Source organism: Narcine bancroftii, chromosome 3 (assembly GCF_036971445.1).
Source record: "Narcine bancroftii isolate sNarBan1 chromosome 3, sNarBan1.hap1, whole genome shotgun sequence".
NCBI lineage: Eukaryota > Metazoa > Chordata > Chondrichthyes > Torpediniformes > Narcinidae > Narcine > Narcine bancroftii.
Window position 1 is genome coordinate 278060006 of NC_091471.1, and position 18471 is coordinate 278078476.

General features: G+C 46.9%; 1 protein-coding gene and 1 long non-coding RNA gene across 6 annotated transcripts in view; one reads left to right on the forward strand and one right to left on the reverse strand.

Moving 5' to 3' along the window:
• Nucleotides 1-18471, reverse strand: part of LOC138758831 (uncharacterized) — a 90117-nt gene that overhangs the window by 11308 nt on the left and 60338 nt on the right. Inside the window, exons 4-5 of one of the 2 annotated variants that reach the window (XR_011354497.1) lie at nt 6051-6163; nt 5098-5257 (exon numbers count right to left, since the gene is read on the reverse strand). This is a non-coding gene — a long non-coding RNA (uncharacterized lncRNA). Of the gene's footprint in view, nt 1-5097; nt 5258-6050; nt 6164-18471 lie in introns of those variants that run through there. The other variant, XR_011354498.1, reaches the window with a different exon arrangement.
• LOC138758829 (tumor necrosis factor receptor superfamily member 13B) overlaps nt 14137-18471 on the forward strand; it is a 97474-nt gene continuing 93139 nt past the window's right edge. For all 4 annotated transcript variants that reach the window (XR_011354494.1, XR_011354495.1, XM_069928260.1 and 1 more), the window contains exon 1: nt 14137-14205. The gene's annotated coding sequence lies outside the window, so the exon portion shown is untranslated. The remainder of the gene's footprint in view (nt 14206-18471) is intronic.

Consider the following 18471-nt stretch of genomic DNA (forward strand, 5'->3'; position numbering starts at 1 on the left):
GGAGCCTGCTCCAGTCACATTGAAACAACAATTCCAACTTATCTCCTCCACCGCAGCTCCTATGCGGTCTGCCCACCATCGCTGACCTTCTCCGATCTCCCATCTATTGCAGACACGTATGTGAGGTGTGGCCTCAAGAAGGCAGCCAACATCATAAAGGACGCCGACCCCCATCACCCTGGTCACAACCTCTTCTCACTGCCACCTTCAGGCCTGAAGACCAGCACCTCTACGTTCACCAACCAGTTTTTCATCCGCTACCAGGCTCTTCAGCCTGGACTCCTCAAAAGGAGTGTCCGCATTGCTGCAAAGTTACTTTTGGCATGTGGATAATTGAACATTTATGTATCTATATTTTGTATTTATTGTCTCTTTTTAATTCAATTAAAGTGCACTTTACAAAGTACCTGTTCACTGCATTAAGGATTTTGGTACACGTAAACTTATTACCATTACCTCACTGGGTCAATGCGTTCAGGCCAAATCCTTCTAAACCTTTCCTTTCCATGTACTATCTTTTAAATGTTACAATTGGACCTGCCTCTCCACCACTTCCATTGGCAGAGGGTTCCACACACCCACCCCACCCCTTGTGTGGGAAAAGGTGGCCCTCAGGTCCCTTTCAAATCTACACCCTCCGGGCTTACATTCCCCTGTGTCTTTGCCTCTCATTCCCCTTGACAAGGTCCCTTTCCAGCTTCCTATGCTCCATATCCAGCTTCTCCTTGGAGTGAAAGCTTGCCAGTCCTGGTAACATTCATGTAAATCTTTTCTGCTTGTGTAAATCTTTCTTTAAGATAATGCTGGAGTTCAAGAGAGAATATTGGCTGAAAGAGAGAGGCTACACTGGGGAGAGTTTGGGAGTGGAGTGCCCTGGTGATTGACAGCTCTAATCGACAAAAAAAAAAGTGTTGAAAAGCTGCAGTTTTAAAAACATTCTTTCAAATGCCTTGAGACATCTGAGGTGAAGAAAGCAGAGCTGGAGAGCAGCCTTAACCTCTGGTGTACACAAACTTCCTGAATAGGTGTTACACCTGCTCCTGAAGAGTTCTTGCTCTCTCTTACTTTGCATTCTTGAACTTTGTTTTGAAATCTGAACCCACTCAGCACCGCCACTAACTCCCTCCCGACACCACTCAGCACCGCCACTAACTCCCTCCCGACAACACTCAGAACCGCCACTAACTCCCTCTCGACCCCACTCAGCACCACCACTAACTCCCTCCCGACCCCACTCAGCACCGCCACTAACTCCCTCCCGACCCCACTCAGCACCGCCATTAACTCCCTCCCGACCCCACTGAGCACCGCCACTAACTCCCCCCGACCCCACTCAGCACCGCCACTAACTCCCTCCCGACCCCACTCAGCACCACCACTAACTCCCTCCCGACCCCACTCAGCACCGCCACTAACTCCCCCCCGACCCCACTCAGCACCGCCACTAACTCCCTCCCGACCCCACTCAGCACCGCCATTAACTCCCTCCCGACCCCACTGAGCACCGACACTAACTCCCCCCCGACCCCACTCAGCACCGCCACTAACTCCCTCCCGACCCCACTCAGCACCACCACTAACTCCCTCCCGACCCCACTGAGCACCGACACTAACTCCCCCCCGACCCCACTCAGCACCGCCACTAACTCCCTCCCGACCCCACTCAGCACCACCACTAACTCCCTCCCGACCCCACTGAGCACCGCCACTAACTCCCCCCCGACCCCACTCAGCACCGCCACTAACTCCCCCCGACCCCACTCAGCACCACCACTAACTCCCTCCCGACCCCACTCAGCACCGCCACTAACTCCCCCCCGACCCCACTCAGCACCACCACTAACTCCCCCCCGACCCCACTCAGCACCGCCACTAACTCCCCCCCGACCCCACTCAGCACCACCACTAACTCCCTCCCGACCCCACTCAGCACCACCACTAACTCCCTCCCGACCCCACTCAGCACCGCCACTAACTCCCTCCCGACCCCACTCAGCACCGCCACTAACTCCCCCCCGACCCCACTCAGCACCGCCACTAACTCCCTCCCGACCCCACTCAGCACCGCCACTAACTCCCCCCGACCCCACTCAGCACCGCCACTAACTCCCTCCCGACCCCACTCAGCACCGCCACTAACTCCCCCCGACCCCACTCAGCACCGCCACTAACTCCCTCCCGACCCCACTCAGCACCGCCACTAACTCCCCCCGACCCCACTCAGCACCACCACTAACTCCCTCCCGACCCCACTCAGCACCGCCACTAACTCCCTCCCGACCCCACTCAGCACCACCACTAACTCCCCCCCGACCCCACTCAGCACCACCACTAACTCCCTCCCGACCCCACTCAGCACCGCCACTAACTCCCTCCCGACCCCACTCAGCACCGCCACTAACTCCCTCCCGACCCCACTCAGCACCACCACTAACTCCCTCCCGACCCCACTGAGCACCGCCACTAACTCCCCCCCGACCCCACTCAGCACCGCCACTAACTCCCCCCCGACCCCACTCAGCACCGCCACTAACTCCCCCCGACCCCACTCAGCACCGCCACTAACTCCCTCCCGACCCCACTCAGCACCGCCACTAACTCCCCCCGACCCCACTCAGCACCGCAACTAACTCCCTCCCGACCCCACTCAGCACCACCACTAACTCCCTCCCGACCCCACTCAGCACCGCCACTAACTCCCTCCCGACCCCACTCAGCACCGCCACTAACTCCCTCCCGACCCCACTGAGCACCGCCACTAACTCCCCCCCGACCCCACTCAGCACCGCCACTAACTCCCCCCCGACCCCACTCAGCACCGCCACTAACTCCCTCCCCCCCCGACCCCAACACTCAACGTTCAAACCCATCAACACTAACAAGAGATTCCATCTATGGGGTAAAAACTTTACCCTGCTCTATTCTATCCAAACGCTTCAATAATTTGAATGGTTCGAAAGGTTTCTTCTCAAACTGGGAGAGATTTGAAATCTGTTTTGCTTCACACTGTTTTTGCCTGCAGGAAATATAGCTAAAAGCATCACATTGTGAATCATTTAATTTCCTCTCTGAGTGGGGATAGTGCAGTACATTTCTATTTATTCTCTGAGGTTTCCCCTTTTAGTCTCACACCTTCAAATGAGTTTCACACAGAAATCTTTGTATGAAACAATGAAGAAGCGAGTACTACTCTTTAATATCAGTCATCCCAAACTGGTTGTCAACATTTTTTACACCCTCATATCATCTTCCCGATATGAAAATGAGTTGTTCAAAAGTTAATTTATTAAAATATATGAATTGAAGCTCCAAATTAATTAGGTGCAAAGAGCTCAGTCCGAACATTTGTCCATTTCAGAAATCCAGAGGCAAATGTTACAACCCTACCACCCTGGAGGATGACAGATAGTGCAAAACCCGGCCCTATATCTCCCCCCCTCACCTTCATCAATGGCTACAAAACAGACCTTTCAGGCGAGGCAGAGCTTTACCTCCAACCAGATCGTCTGCATTCATTGGTCACAGTGTGACCTCCTTAACATCAGGGAGACCAAACATAGGCTGGGTGGCCATAGAACAGAGCACAGTACAAGCCCCTTGGCCCTGAGTGTGGTGCAAACCATATATTCCTTCCCAAACAAAAGTACTGAAAAGAAGAACTAAACTAGTGGTTCTCAAACTTTATCAGGCTGTCATCCCCTGACCTCCAGACCATATCCCGAGCAAACCCCCCACCCCCCCCAACCCATATACAGCAGCACTGGGGCGGGGAGGAATTAATGGTGGCCCCAAGAGATGTAATGGGGGCACTGAGAAAGGTTGGTGGGGGGGGTGGATGTAGTGACGGTGCTGAGTGGGGTGGGGGGGGTTCGTGAAGGTGCTGAGTGGGGTCGGGGGGAGTTAGTGAGGGTGCTGAGTGGGGTCGAGGGGAGTTAGTGACGGTGCTGAGTGGGGTTGGGGGGGTTAGTCAAGGTGCTGAGTGGGGTCGGGGAGTTAGTGACGGTGCTGAGTGGGGTCGGAGGGAGTTAGTGACGGTGCTGAGTGGGGTCGGGGGGGGAGTTAATGACGGTGCTGAGTGGGGTCGGGGGGTTAGTGACGGTGCTGAGTGGGGTCGGGGGGAGTTAGTGACAGTGCTGAGTGGGGTTGAGGGGTTAGTGAAGGTGCTGAGTGGGGTCGGGGAGTTAGTGAAGGTGCTGAGTGGGGTTGGGAGGGTTAGTGACGGTGCTGAGTGGGGTCGGGGGGAGTTAATTACGGTGCTGAGTGGGGTTGGGGGGAGTTAGTGGCGGTGCTGAATGGGGTCGGGGGAGTTAGTGGTGGTGCTGAATGGGGTCGGGGGAGTTAGTGGCGGTGCTGAGTGGGGTCGGGGGGGTTAGTGGCGGTGCTGAATGGGGTCGGGGGAGTTAGTGGCGGTGCTGAGTGGGGTCGGGGGTTAGTGACGGTGCTGAGTGGGGTCGGGGGGGTTAGTGACGTTGCTAAGTGGGGTCGGGAGGGAGTTAGTGATGGTGCTGAGTGGGGTCGGGAGGGAGTTAGTTACGGTGCTGATGGGATCGGCGGGGAGTTAGTGATGGTGCTGAGTGGGGTCGGGGGTTTAGTGTCGGTGCTGAGTGGGGTCGGGGGGTTAGTGATGGTGCTGAGTGGGGTCGGGGGGTTAGTGATGGTGCTGAGTGGGGTCGGGGAGTTAGTGACGGTGCTGAGTGGGGTTGAGGGGTTAGTGAAGGTGCTGAGTGGGGTCGGGGGGGTTAGTGTCGGTGCTGAGTGGGGTCGGGGGGTTAGTGATGGTGCTGAGTGGGGTTGAGGGGTTAGTGAAGGTGCTGAGTGGGGTCGGGGGGGTTAGTGCAGGTGCTAAATGAGGTTGGGGGGAAGTTAGTGACGGTGCTGAGTGGGGTTGGGGGGAGTTAGTGGCGGTGCTGAGTGGGGTCGGGGGTGGGGGGTGGTTAGTTAGTGCCCCCCTGAGTCTGGCCAGAAAACTCCAGTTTCCATCTCAGGAGTTGTTTTTCTAATTCACAGAATCAACAATATCTGTCACATCCTGTTATTTACGGTGAGGAGGAACCTTTTGAAAGTTAGTGTGTGCACCCGTTCACAATATCGCAACAATTAGCACTTCCATAAAACATGTAATTTTCATTCTTAAAATGCAACACACTGATTCTATGTGGGAGGCGATGATTTCTCCTGATCGTCTGTTTCAACTGCTTCATTACACGATAGTTAGCCACATGTCTGTTTGAGCAATCAACTCTCCATCATACACAAACTGCAAAATTCAAGCATATTGTGTTTAAGTATACAATAGAGTACAATTCATCATTCCCCCTTTAAACATTTCATGACTAACTGCAGCCACAGTCAAAAGCACAGAGGGAAAAGACAATGAAGCAACACCACAATGGCAAAAATAATACCATAATGAACGAGGGCGCCCCATGGGCGGCCTAACTAGCTAAAAGGCCACCATCCTCAGTAAACCCTCAATATATGGTCGGATGTTATGCACGTGCTCTGAGATGTTATAGCAGTGATCCTGTACATTTGTAATGCATTTATCCCTAACAATGATACATACACCACCTTCTCCGACTTGAAAGTATTTAGTCGAGAACATATCTCTTTTGCTGGGAATATGGGTGCAATTCAGCCAGTTCTTTATTGACCTGATCTAATGCTTGTTCCCTAGAACAGTCAGCCCACAAACAAGATAGTTCCGATTTTTATTAGCAATAATACCAGCCGTGCCTCCCAAAGTGAGCGAGCTCAGGATTCCCTATCCCATTGGAGAGCTCAACATATTCGGATGTTTCCAGTCTTCAGTAGTTTGTTCTACTAGTTTGAATGGGGGTCACCGCCAATAGTGATGCGACTGACCTTACCAGGGGATAACAAATGGTATGATTACCATGCAGACATTTATGTGTTTGAAAGACCAGAGTGCAGACCAAGAGTCAACTATATTACTCCATATATTAATGCATGGTTCCTTTAGTCCTATTCTCTTGCAGGCCAAGTAAAGTATCTAGTGTGGTTTCCTTCCACCTTCACCACAAAATCACCTGAAAGGGGCCGTTCCAGTGATTTCCTAGTTTCTTCCGATCCCAGTTACGTACAAGTACGTGGTCTCCAGTTGCCTCAGATGCTCTCCCTTATTCTGCTGTAACTCCTTTACCTGGGAATGCAAAATGAACATAGCTTGCATTAGTTGTTTTACATAGGTAATCAACTCATCACTTAAAGCATGGAGATCAAGGGTTCCGATTACTCCTGCATCTGCTCTCCATGGTGTTTTTAAAGGTTGTCCATGTATTGCTTCTGCAGGGGATGGTTTGGTGGCCTCGTGTGGTGCCATTCACATTTCAAATGAAGCCAATGGTAAGACCGTTAACCAGCTTTGCCCAGTTTCCCTCATTAACTTAGTAATGTTATTTTTTAGTATGTAGCGGTAGTGACAAGGGGAAGTGAAATGAGGAGACCACACACTAGAAGTCACTTCCAATGGTTTATTTTTAAAAAGCCCAAGCAGAGTTTTATGAGGCGGGCTCATAAGTCCCACCCACATGCAGGCAGTGATCTCACAGTGCAGCCGAGTGCTCTTGATTGTGGAAAAAGATACGCCTGGCGGCACCATCTTGATGCGGCTGCTCTGCTGCCACGTCTGTTACAGTGCGGAGCTGGTTCACATGCATGTCAACGTGCGCCATCACACAACCCACCCCCCCTACCCCTAGAACCAGCGCTAGCATTCCATTACCCTTGAGCTCAGTGGAGCCAGTCACTTGGGAGGTCGTGCCCGGAGCTTGGGATGCGTGGGCACGACTGGCTGGCTGAAATCAAGGTGTGCGGGCTTCAGCCGGTCGGCTATGAACAGTTCCTCCCTACCCTCAATGACCAGCGTGAAGGTTTTGGCTGTGCTACAGCAGACTTGGTACAGGCCCTTGGAGGGGGGCGGAATGTGGTCCACGGCAGACAAAAAACAAAGTCTGCGGTTAATAAATCCTGAGGAATGGATGTGTGCCAGAACCCATGGTGTGAGGGTGGGGGGGGGGGGGGTGGTGGGGGTTGCGAAGAAGGCTAACCTGTCCCGTAGTTTCTGAAACACTGTTCTCCCCTTGGAGTCCAGGTCTTGGGATGGTGGGAAGAATTCACCTGGCAGGATTAATGGAGTGCTGCACACCATTTCTGTGGAGGAAGCCTGCAGGTCCTCTTTGCGAGCAGTTCGGATGCCCAGGAGGACCCAGGGGAGCTCATCCACCCAGCTGGGGCTGGTTAAACAGGCCATGAGAACTAGCTTCAGGTGGTGGTGGAAGCATTCAATGAGGCAGTGTGGTGCATCTTAATCCCCAGGAGAGTTGTGAGCTGTGTCCACAGTGCCGGTGTAAACTGCCGCTCTGTCAGTGGTAATATGAGCTGGTATCCCAAACCACACAATCTAATATGTGAGCAGTGCCCTGGCGCAGGAATCAGTGGAAGTGTCTTTTAGCAGGATGGCTTCCGGCCATCTGTGGTGCAGTCTACCACCGGTAGCAGATACCGGGCATCCCAGGAGACAGGTGGCAGGCCCACGATGTCAACATGTATATTCTCAAACCACCTTTTCGGAGGGTCAAACAGATGGATGGCGGTCTTTACATGCCGAAGGTCCTTGGAGGTCTGACACTGGGTGACCTGCTTCCTCAAGGCATGCCATGCGGGTTGTGATCTTTATGGACGGGTGGGCGAGGTTGTGGAAGGCATGGAAAACCTGGTGCTGTGGCACGACTGGGCAGGGTAAGCCAGTGGAAACATCGCAGTGTGTCGAAGCTGACCAGCAGGCTGGTGTCCTCGAAGCAGAGGCCGGTGATGGCTGTGTGGAAAACCTGCATTTCTACATCCTCTTTTTGGGCTCACGCCAGCTGGGAGTAGTCCAATCCAGGGGACAAGATTCAGATGATGGGTCGAGAGAGGGTGTTGGCCACAGCATTGTCCTAACCGGAGAGGTTCCAGGTGGTGGTGAATTCCGATATGTATGATAGTTGGTGTTGCTAGCATGCTGACCAAGGATCCTTGACCACAGAGAAGGCGTGCCTGAGGGGCTTATGGTCGGTAAAAACCGTGAATGGCCTGCCCTCCAGGAAATAGCAGAAATGTTTAATAGCAAGGTAGAGTGCCAGGAAATCCCTGTCAAATGCACTGTATTTGAGCTCTGGGGGGGTATAGATGGCAGCTAAAAAAGGCCAACAGCCTCCACTGACTATCAATGGACTGTTCAAGGATGCCTCCGATGGCTGTTGCTGATGCATCAACGTGAGAACATCTGATCTGAGATGTACCAGCAAGGTGACGTTGGCTTGGGCGTTTTTAGTTGCAGTGAAAGCTGTGTCGGCCTCCTCTGTTTGTACACCAAAACTTCTGTCCGCCAACAGCAGTTGTATGTCATCTGGGATCTGTTCCAGGAAAGCCTGCTCAAACATGAGACATGGCTTGTGGCCCTCTGCTAGTGCGAGCATCTCATCCATAAGTGTATGAGCCTGGCAGCGCGCTGTCGTCCTGACAGGCCAAAAGTGCCTAGGAAGAGTTTCTTGAGGGCTGGGTATTTACCTTCCTCCAGAGGGTCATGGTCTAGGGAGCTGACAACGTAGTAAAACATTGTCAAGTCGGTAGTAATCTGTCTGAGGTGAAAATTGCGCTTCCATTTGCCTGAACCAAGTGCGTGGGCAAAGTGTCCAGAAGGTTGGCAATTTCATAGCCTCTGCGTTAACTACTGCAGCATCCATGGTGTACAGTCCAGAATTGTCTGGGCTCGTCAGGGTCACTAATTGTTGCGGTAGCTTCTAGGGGAAGTGACATGAGGAGACTATATACTGTTGGCCTCTTGCACTTTCAACGGTTTATTCTGAAAAGCCCGTGCTGCGCCTTATGAGGTGGTCTGTAAATCTCGCCCTCGTGCAGGTGTGATGTCATGGGGAAGCTGAGTATGTATGCGTGGCCCGCTTGATCATGGAAGAAGACACACCCGGCGGTGCCATCTTGATGTGGCCGCTCTGCTGCCGTGGCCGTAACAATGTGGAGCTGGTTTGCCTGCGTTCGCATGTGCGCCACCACAAATACTCCATTTGTTCTTTCCACGAGGCTAGCAGTGGAACTCCTGCTGAATTTTTAAATGATCACACAACTCCTTATTAATAGTCACAATAAAGGGTGGACATTATCTGAGCTTATAACCTTAGGCAAACCTGTTATTTAGTCAGGATAATGTGAACTATTTTGTTACCACGTAAGAATACACCCTTCTCACTGTAGTGCACCACTGTGGGGTATATGTATGTTTATATGAGTGAGTGTGAACAGTTTCCTGAGATAGTGGAAAGCATCAGTAAATAAAGTCTCTTCATTTATTTGAATCTTGCATCTCTAAGTTATTTAAGAAGCCTCTCAAGTAACTCAGAAACATAACATGTTGGTAGCGATATAAGGGAACAAGAGTAAAGCCATACAAGTCACTGAAATACGAAGGGGAAGAAGAGAAAAAACATTACTGAAAAAAAAAAGGCTGGAGCAGCAGCAGTTCACCCAGTGATGGACGGGGAGGGTGAAGACATCGTTGAATCGTTTAAAAGGTTTCAGCAGAAGTGCAATTTACCATTCAAGAGCTATTTTAAAAATGCAACAGCCGAGGAGAAGGTCAGTTAGATACTTCTCTGGACAGGGGAGAGAGGCCTTGACTTATTTAATAGTTGGGAGTTTATGGGGGTGGAGAAAAATGATCCAGAGCAGATATTTGCAAAATTTGCTTCTCACCTTGACCCATCTAATCATAGAATTAAACGCTATGAATTTCAAGGCTTAATGCAAGAGACCGATGAAACTGTTGATAACTTCTTCACTAGACTAAAAATTGTTGCTGCAAAATGCAGATTTAAGGGTATAGAGGAAATATTAGTTGATCAACTAATATGGGGGAGTTCCCATCCAAAGTGCAAAAGTCTCTGATAGGGAAGGATAGCTTGAAGCCTGCCGAAGATATAGACACAGCCAGAGCAAAGGGAACGAAGGGTTGATGCTGTGAAGAACACAATCAGAAAAGTGCAAACCCTGCAGGAAGTGCAGAAAACCACACCCCTTCGATGACCGAAACGAGTGCCCCGCGTACGGTTCTGAATGTCGAGCCTATGGTAAAGCAAACCACTGGATGAAGATGTGCAAGTCTGGTATGAAGGAAACAGTCATACCAGTGAAGAAAAAAGACAAGAAGAAGATCCACCACATAAAAGGAAACAACAATGAAGGCTCTGACACCCAGATACTGGACATAGAATCCATGCACCTTCACGAGATGTCGAGTGAGATGAAAGAAGGAAGCGAGTTGCACACAAGGATCCAAATATAGAGGACAAGCCAGAACAAGCCTATGATATTTAACCTAAAGGTGAAGCTGGATACTGAATCACAAAGCAACATCCTTCCTCTAAGAATCCACCACCAGAAGTTCCCAGGGAACATAATAAAAGGGTATCCAAAAGATAGTGCATTGGAAAGAGCAAGTGTCACATTATCTTGTCTATATAACAAAACCAAATCGTATTACTTCCTTTAGTAACAAAGTCACAGTGGTCTCTGCTGTGTTATTGGTTGTAGGCAAGGCTTCAATCCGTCTACTAAAAAGATCCAGTATCACTGAACAATACTTATAACAGCGCACTCTAATCTACCAGAATGCACTCAAAGGGTCGTGATGGCATAGGTATCCTCCCTTCGGGTCCTTTCATCAGTTTTCCTGGGTTTATTTTTTTACAAATTTCGCAGGGAACCCAATGATCATAGAATATCCTGCTAAACCAGAGGGAGCATTGCATAGCTCTCATCTTTGGAAATAAAACGGCAGGGGGTGTGAAGTTTCCTGGGGGAACAGTTAGGGAACAGTGATCATTATCTGTAGAAGAAAAGAAAAAAGAACTAAAAGCTTTGCCCTCAGGTTAAGATCTTGACTTCGGGGGAAGGCTAATTTCAACAGCATGCAAAGAACCTGCCAAAAATGGATTGGAAGCCAGTGGGAGCCTTTTAAGTTTTAAAAAATATGATAATAGGTCAGGGCCAGCATGTTTGGGTACAGGTGAAGAACAAAGGTGGCAAGACTATGGAAACTTCAGTGACAAAAGATATTGTCATTTTGATCAGGAAAAGCAAAGGAAACACATCTTGAGGACCAATCTTATCCCATACAGAATTATGATTGTTATTTTCAAAGTGTTTCCCATTGATGCTTCCATCATCTGCCCAGTTTCATTTCTTAAGGAAACATGGCACATTATGATTGAGGAAGTATCTTGAAGAGTGAAGAGGGTGTCAGAGAGACTTAAAGAAATTAGATGGGCAAAGAGGAGGCCATAATATACCCTTGGCAAGAAAGATTAATATTCTATAAATATATTAGGAGCAAGAGGTATCAGGGAGAGTGGGACCTCTTATGTATCCATAAAGATGACCTGTGTGTGGAATCAGATGATGTGGGCAGAGTCCTGAATGAATGCTTTTCATTTGCATTCACCAAGGAGAAGGGCATGAAAGGTGCTGAGCTCAGGGAAGGGCGCATGGATAATCTGGAGTTGATCAGAATGGAAGAGGAGGTGTAAGATTTTATAGGAGTTGATAAATCCACAGGTCTGGGTGAATCTGAGGGAGGCCCTGCCAGAGATCTGGCTTCTCAGTTAGCAAGAGGTGGGTGATCTATAGCTGTCTACAGTCTTCTGACTGGTGTGCAACCACATCTGTGTCCAGCAGTTCATTGTCTTTGTCTCAGGGACAGTCTATAGCAACATGAGTGACAATTGCATTGATGTGATTGTCAACCCTCCAAAATTCTGCGATAAAATCCATTTGCTCTACAACTATTCTATTGATAGTTGTGGTGGTACACCACCAGCCTACTGCAGGGGGAAACCTCTGTAACTGCAGGAGAGTAAAGGGGACAGGACTACACCTGGGCGGCTGTCAATCAGTCAACCTGAATGGATCAAGCCCTACCCGGTCGGGTGTCAATCATCCTCTGGGATATAAGCCTGCAACGGCCTCTGAAGTCTCTCTCAGAGTTACTGCAGCTACAGCCAGCCTGGCTCTGTGGAAGTCTTTGTGGATTAAAGCCTGTTGTACAGTCTTTACCTTGTGTGTGTCTGATTCTGTCTAACAGCGCACCACAATAGTGGCTAATAAAAAATAGTCCAAAGTGACAAAGCAAGGGTATTATCAAAGACAAAATATCGGCCAAATAATCAGACATTAGGGCAGATAACAATAAACTTGGTCAAACTCGTTATAGGGGGTCTTAAAGGCTGAAGGAGAAGTCAGAGGAAAGGAGAACACCTTGGCCAGCAAAAGATGGTCTCAATGCTGTAGCAGTTTAATTTGGGGATGATCAAGAGGTTAATACTGGGGAAAATGAGAAAGATACTCCAGGAAGTGGGCAGAGAAAAACATAGAGGGAGAATGTTAAAACTCAGGGAGCCGACCTTTACTAGAAACCCGTGTCACGCACAGGGATGGATGGGAGAGGACACAAGTTCGGATACAACCAGCAGAGTTGTGGATGATCTTGAGTTTAGATAGTAAAACAGGAAGATCCAACCAGGAGAGCACTGGAGCAGTCAGGCCTAGAACTAACAGATCATTGAATGAAAGCAGGATAACATGAGCAATTGGCATAACTCCCTGAGATGGATTTGTCTATCTTATTTGCTGCTGTCTATTGACTGCAATAAGGATGTGGATACTCTTCATGGACAGTGGATTACAGACTCCATCAGCACTGCTTCTCACAGACTTTCATGCACCCAGTACATGCATCAAGCTTTTGGTGAAGTGAAGAAAAGAACCATAGAAAACTGCAGCACAGAAAACAGGCCATTTGACCCTTCTAGTCTGTGCTAAAACATCATTCCTCTAGTCCCACTGACCTGCACCCACTCCATAACCCTCCAGACCTCTCCCATCCACATATCTAGATGGAGTCTGCATTTACCATGCCAGAGACAAAGTTCCCCCTAATGTTCCCTCTAAACTTTCCCTTTTCACCCTAAAGCCATATCCTCACGTATTCATCTCTCCTAATCTGTGGAAAGAGCCAACTTGCATTTACTCTGTTTATTCCCCTCATAATTTTGTAAACTTCTATCAAATCTCCCTTCATTCTTCTACGCTCCAAAGAATAAAGTCCAGATCTGTTCTATCTTTCCCTGTAACTCAACATCTGAGGCACATCAAGCAACACAAGATCTATTCCAAGGCTATTTCCTTTCCAGCAATTTGTTGCCAGGATGGAATTTACCTGAGCTTAAATTAAGGCAGAATCTGCATCATTAAGTTCATTTCCCAAGCTTAATTTTTCAGCTGTTCATGACTCCAAGGACACAAATGGCAGAGCACAGATGCTTTCAAGAAAGAGTTAGATAGAACTCTTAAAGATAGCGGAGTCGAGGGATGGGGGAGAAGCCAGGGACGGGGTACTGATTGTGGATGATCACAGTGAATGGTGGTGCTGGCCTGAAGGGCTGAATGGTCTACACTTGCACCTATTGTCTATACAGCAAAGATAATTTAGCGTTTGTCATAATGTCCTTCAAATGATAGGGAATGTTCACCACAAGCATTGCAAGTGAGTTAACATTCCTTGATACCATATTATGATCCTCTTATTGAGCCAAGTTCAGATTTCAGTGAGGTGTGTTTGGAGGGGCAGAGGAATAGAAGCAGGAAGGGGATGGGGTGGTTATGGCCTGGATAGGGCTTGGCAGATGTATGGAACATCACTCATCTCTGAGAATGTAAGATGACATCTTTTCTACTATTTATTCACTGTTCAGTTTCAACATCAGGATAAAGTAAACCGGACTGGTACTGGGTTTTCACCCCCAATACATTTACATCATGAATTCTAGTTCTTTAAATTGAAGTAGATTGTTTCAGGCATTTTCAGACAATGGCTGGCCATCATTTTCAATATACATGTGGAAAATCAGACGTTGTGCTGCAAAAACCTTTAAAGCATAGATTATTTTCGAACAGTTAAATGACTGAATAAGATTTGCAACTTTTCTATTCAATCTCTCCAGAATTGCACTGCAAATTGACCAGGGAAAGCCCCTGGAAGTTCTATTTTCTGTTAAAACAAGAGGTTTCACACTGATTCACAGATGCAGTTGTACTGGCAAGCCACAAACAGCCAGCTGGGACCAACATAATGTAAGTCCATCTATGAATGTATAATATGTTCAGTTAAAATTTAAACATTTTCAGATTCAATGTCACTTACTTATATTATTTTGCTGTTTAATTTTTAAGAATGTTGACACCATTGACAAAGGGGCATTTATGGCCCATTATTCTCCCTCCATTATTGCCATTAGAAGGGTATGATGAGCTGCAATCCTCTTGACAAAAGAGCTTCGGCAGAGTTATTGGGTGGTGAATTACAGGATTTGGACCTGGCAACAGTGATATATTTCTATGTGAACATGTGTGATATGGAGGAGGCTGGTGGCCTTCTTCCTCTTGGTGCTGGAGACTGCTGGTTTGGGAAGGAGTTTAAGCAAGATCATTTTGTTGATGTTACACACCACAACCCAGTGCCTCGATAGTGAAAGGAATAAATAGGGTGATCATGACACCAGTCGCTTTGCCCTTGATGAGGTCAAACATCTTGATTAGTGTTGGAACTCTGATTACCCAGGAAAGTGGAGCATTTCCATTCTACTCTTGACTTGTGATGAAGATGTGGGAAGGTTTCGAGGCACAGGGGGTCTGTGACTCATTGTAGGATACTCTTACTCTTGTAGACCTAAAAGTATCCTAATCTAATGGATTTGGGCTAGTGGTGATTGGCGGGGTGGGGGAGGGGGGAGTGCGGTGTTGGTGGTGGTAATACCATTGAATATCAAGGTAAGTAGTAGACACTCTTGATGCCTGGTGCTTTGTGAAATGTGAGTGCCTCACATGTCTGTGTAAGATAAGAGGAATTTAACATGCATCTCAGAGAAAATCAAGAAATAGAAGCATTTATTTGTCAATTATTGAGTTTGATGGATCTTCCAAAAATAGAGAGATGGTGAATGGTTTCACTGGAATACTTTTGTGAAGAATGTTATATGAATAGTATCTGTTGGGAGATAGTCATCCCACAGATTAAACATTTGCTAGCAGGAAGTAATGGGTGATCATTGGTCACTCCAGGCAGTTGTGAAGGAGTCCCATGATCTCATCGGTCTTGAACAGATGGCCACCTCAGAAATCTGAAATGGCAATAATCCCATTGAAGGGAGCCCAAGTGAAGACCAGCGTCCATAGTAGTCCAATGTAGTTCGTCAAGGGATTCAATAATTAACATGGCGAGCATGTGTTCCTTTGACCATGGACATGATTCTAGGATAGGACATTGGCTCCCTATGTTGGGATTGAGCACATCAAGTGAACATTCTGAGGGGAAAAGACAGGCAGCCAAGTTCGGGGTCTGAGGAAGCAAGACAGATGAACTTTGACAGGAGGTAGATTTTAAGGAGACTGAGATTGAAACAGCAGGATCTCAAAAGGTACGATAGTTATCTCCAGATATGTAGCAGTGAGTCCAGAAATATGGGATGGTCAGAAACAATGCTGAAGGCTTCAGAGACTTGAAGCATTTGAATTGGTCTGGTTGCATTAGAACAAGTTTAACATGACCAGTACCAAAATGTTGGTGGGGAGATTTTCCAGCAGCAATGGAGCAAGTTTAAACAAACTTTTCTGGGGGGAGGGGGGAGGAGGGATATAGCAAACTAACTCCACTTTCAGAAGGGGAGAGACAAAACTGGATGTCAAGGTGAGAATTTAGAAGATGAGTCAAGATGATTGGAAATAGGTAAATAAATGGCTGGCAATGTACAGTCAACAACGCAAAGAGCCTCAAAAATAAAGGTACTGAGAATAATAGACTAGAGAGACATTTCTTGCACTGCAGATACTATTCAAATAAAAAAGGGGTGGTTGAGCAGCTGGACATTGATGAGGTGGACAGGGGGTAAAATAGAAGGAAAGGAAGAACAGTCCAAGGTCCAAGCAAGCATTTGGAATTTCAACAAGTGAGGCTCGTTGAAATTAACACGCGTGTAAATGAGCAAAAATATTCCCAAAGAGAGAGAAAAAAGAGGAACTCCTAAATCTGGACCACGATGAATGCCAAAGGATGCAGGAGAGGGAATGGCTGAACAAGGAGCCTAATAGCTTACGGTAGACAAAAGTTAAAGAATTTCATGTATGCTACAATCTAAATGTAGTATTACCTGACAATAATAGAACCTTTTCCATTCCCTGTTGCCATCAGATTCCTGAAAAATCATTAAATTTATGAACCAAAGACACTGTCTTACTCTTGTGCACTTATAATGTTTTTTTCTTACACTGATACATCCAGTAAGGGTATAAAATGAAGGTACAACTGTGATGTTACCGCAAAACACTGAATTTCATGACTTGTTCATGACAATAAATTCTGATTCTGATGTATTGGTTGAACTGATGAACTGAGGAAAATACTATAGATTCCCAAACATTCAAATGGAAATGAGCAAAAGTGCAAACATTTCTGAAAAAAAAATGAAAATAGCAGGCCAGTAGAAGTGAGGGATTTCAATGACCTGAGTATTAAAAGTTTAGTAACAGGGTTCATAAAAAGGTGAACTCTCCAAACACCCACAAGATTTGTTTTTAAAATTTAAAGACAGCGTGCAGTAAGATTTAGATAACGTTTAGCTTCAGTCTATGAACCACTGAGCAAATGGAAAAGACATTAGCGGGTAAAAATCCTGGAAGCAGTCGTTGTAACCCATTAAATTTCACACAGTTATAGGAAGTACAAAGTCAATCCATGGGAAAAGTCCTGTAAATTGCGATCATGCCAATCTTACTGTTTAGTAAAAGTGGACTGGAAAATGTGACAAGGGTAAATCCACGTGTGTGCTGTTTGAGCAGACAGTGAGCATTCCGAGGACAAATATTTCCAAGGAGAAACAAAAGGAGGAACTCCCAAATCTGGACCATGGTGAAGGCTAAAGAACACAGGAGAGGATATGGCTGAACAAGAGAAGCTTGAAATAAATAATGAAAGGTTGACATTGCAGAAAGTCTGGATACATACAGGCAGATTACAGAATTTAGGAAGGAAGAGATGGCATCTGAAAATAAGGAAAACCAAAAGATTTTTTATTGATGTGAGAAGGGAAAGAAGGCAACAAGGAATGAGGTCTGACTATGGCTTTCTAATCATCTATGGCTACGGTCTTGTATCAATGTATCACTATGCTGCATCACAGCTCCAGACGCTCTAGTCCTGACCTCAAGTGCTGTCTGATGCAGGTTGATGGGATTATTCTAAGGGCAGCCATAAACTTAATGGGCCGAATGTTTTAACGGAATATAAACAAGAACAGGCTATGCCTACAAGGCAGTCAGCCTAACTTCACTGGTGTTTGGAGAGGCATAGGTTAATCAGCATGGATTTGTTCTGGGAAAAATACATCAGAATGAACAATTGAATTTTTTGAAGTACTAACAAGATGGGTTAACAAGGGCAATGCATTGAGCCTATGTACATTTTAGCAAGGCATTTTGCAAGCTCTCATATTATAGTTTGAGTAAAGAGCCACAGGATCCAATAAAATGTGTCAAATTGGAATAAAAATTGCTGATCCAAGTTTTAAATTTAAATTTAGACATACCACATAGTAACAGGCCATTTCGGCCCACAAATCTGTGCCGCCCAATTTACACCCAATTAACCTACACCCCACCCCCCCAGTACATTTCAAATGGTGGGAGGAAACCGGAGCCCCAGGGAAAACCCACAAGGGGAGAATGTACAAACTCCTTACAGACAGTGTGGGATTCAAACCCTAGTCCCAATCACTGGCGCTGTAAAGATGTTGTGCTAACTGCTGCGCCAACCGTGCCGTCCAATTGGTGGGCTGCATTCAATGAATTCCGTTGAGGCAGATACTCAGGCCGAACTATGTCTAATGAGAAGGACGCATGAAAATCTTGGTGATCTTTTGATCAGAAATCTTGAACAAGAACGATTAGATTGTTTCTCAAGTAAAAACACAATGGTGCATAAACTCAGCTGGTCAACATTTATGCAGCAAACTCATTTAGCTTTATAAGTTAGAGTGTCTTTTTAAAATGATTGTTCTTAAGCTGATTAACGAGTCTTTCCAATTCTTAATAGTTCACTTTGATTTGTCCCAAAATGCATTCAGCTCTGAAGTTGTCAATTTTGCATTAGTCGTAAAAGAATATTTACTGTAAGTCATAAAAATCTTCAAGAATCCGTGTTAGTTTATTAATGTTTTATTTAAGTCTCTGGAAGGCATTGTTGTTAGTTATTAACAATTTAAATGCATTGTTGAACAATAAATTATTTTAGCAGGAAATCAGCAGAGATGGCATGATCAGTGCGATGTTATTATAGCGCCAGCGACC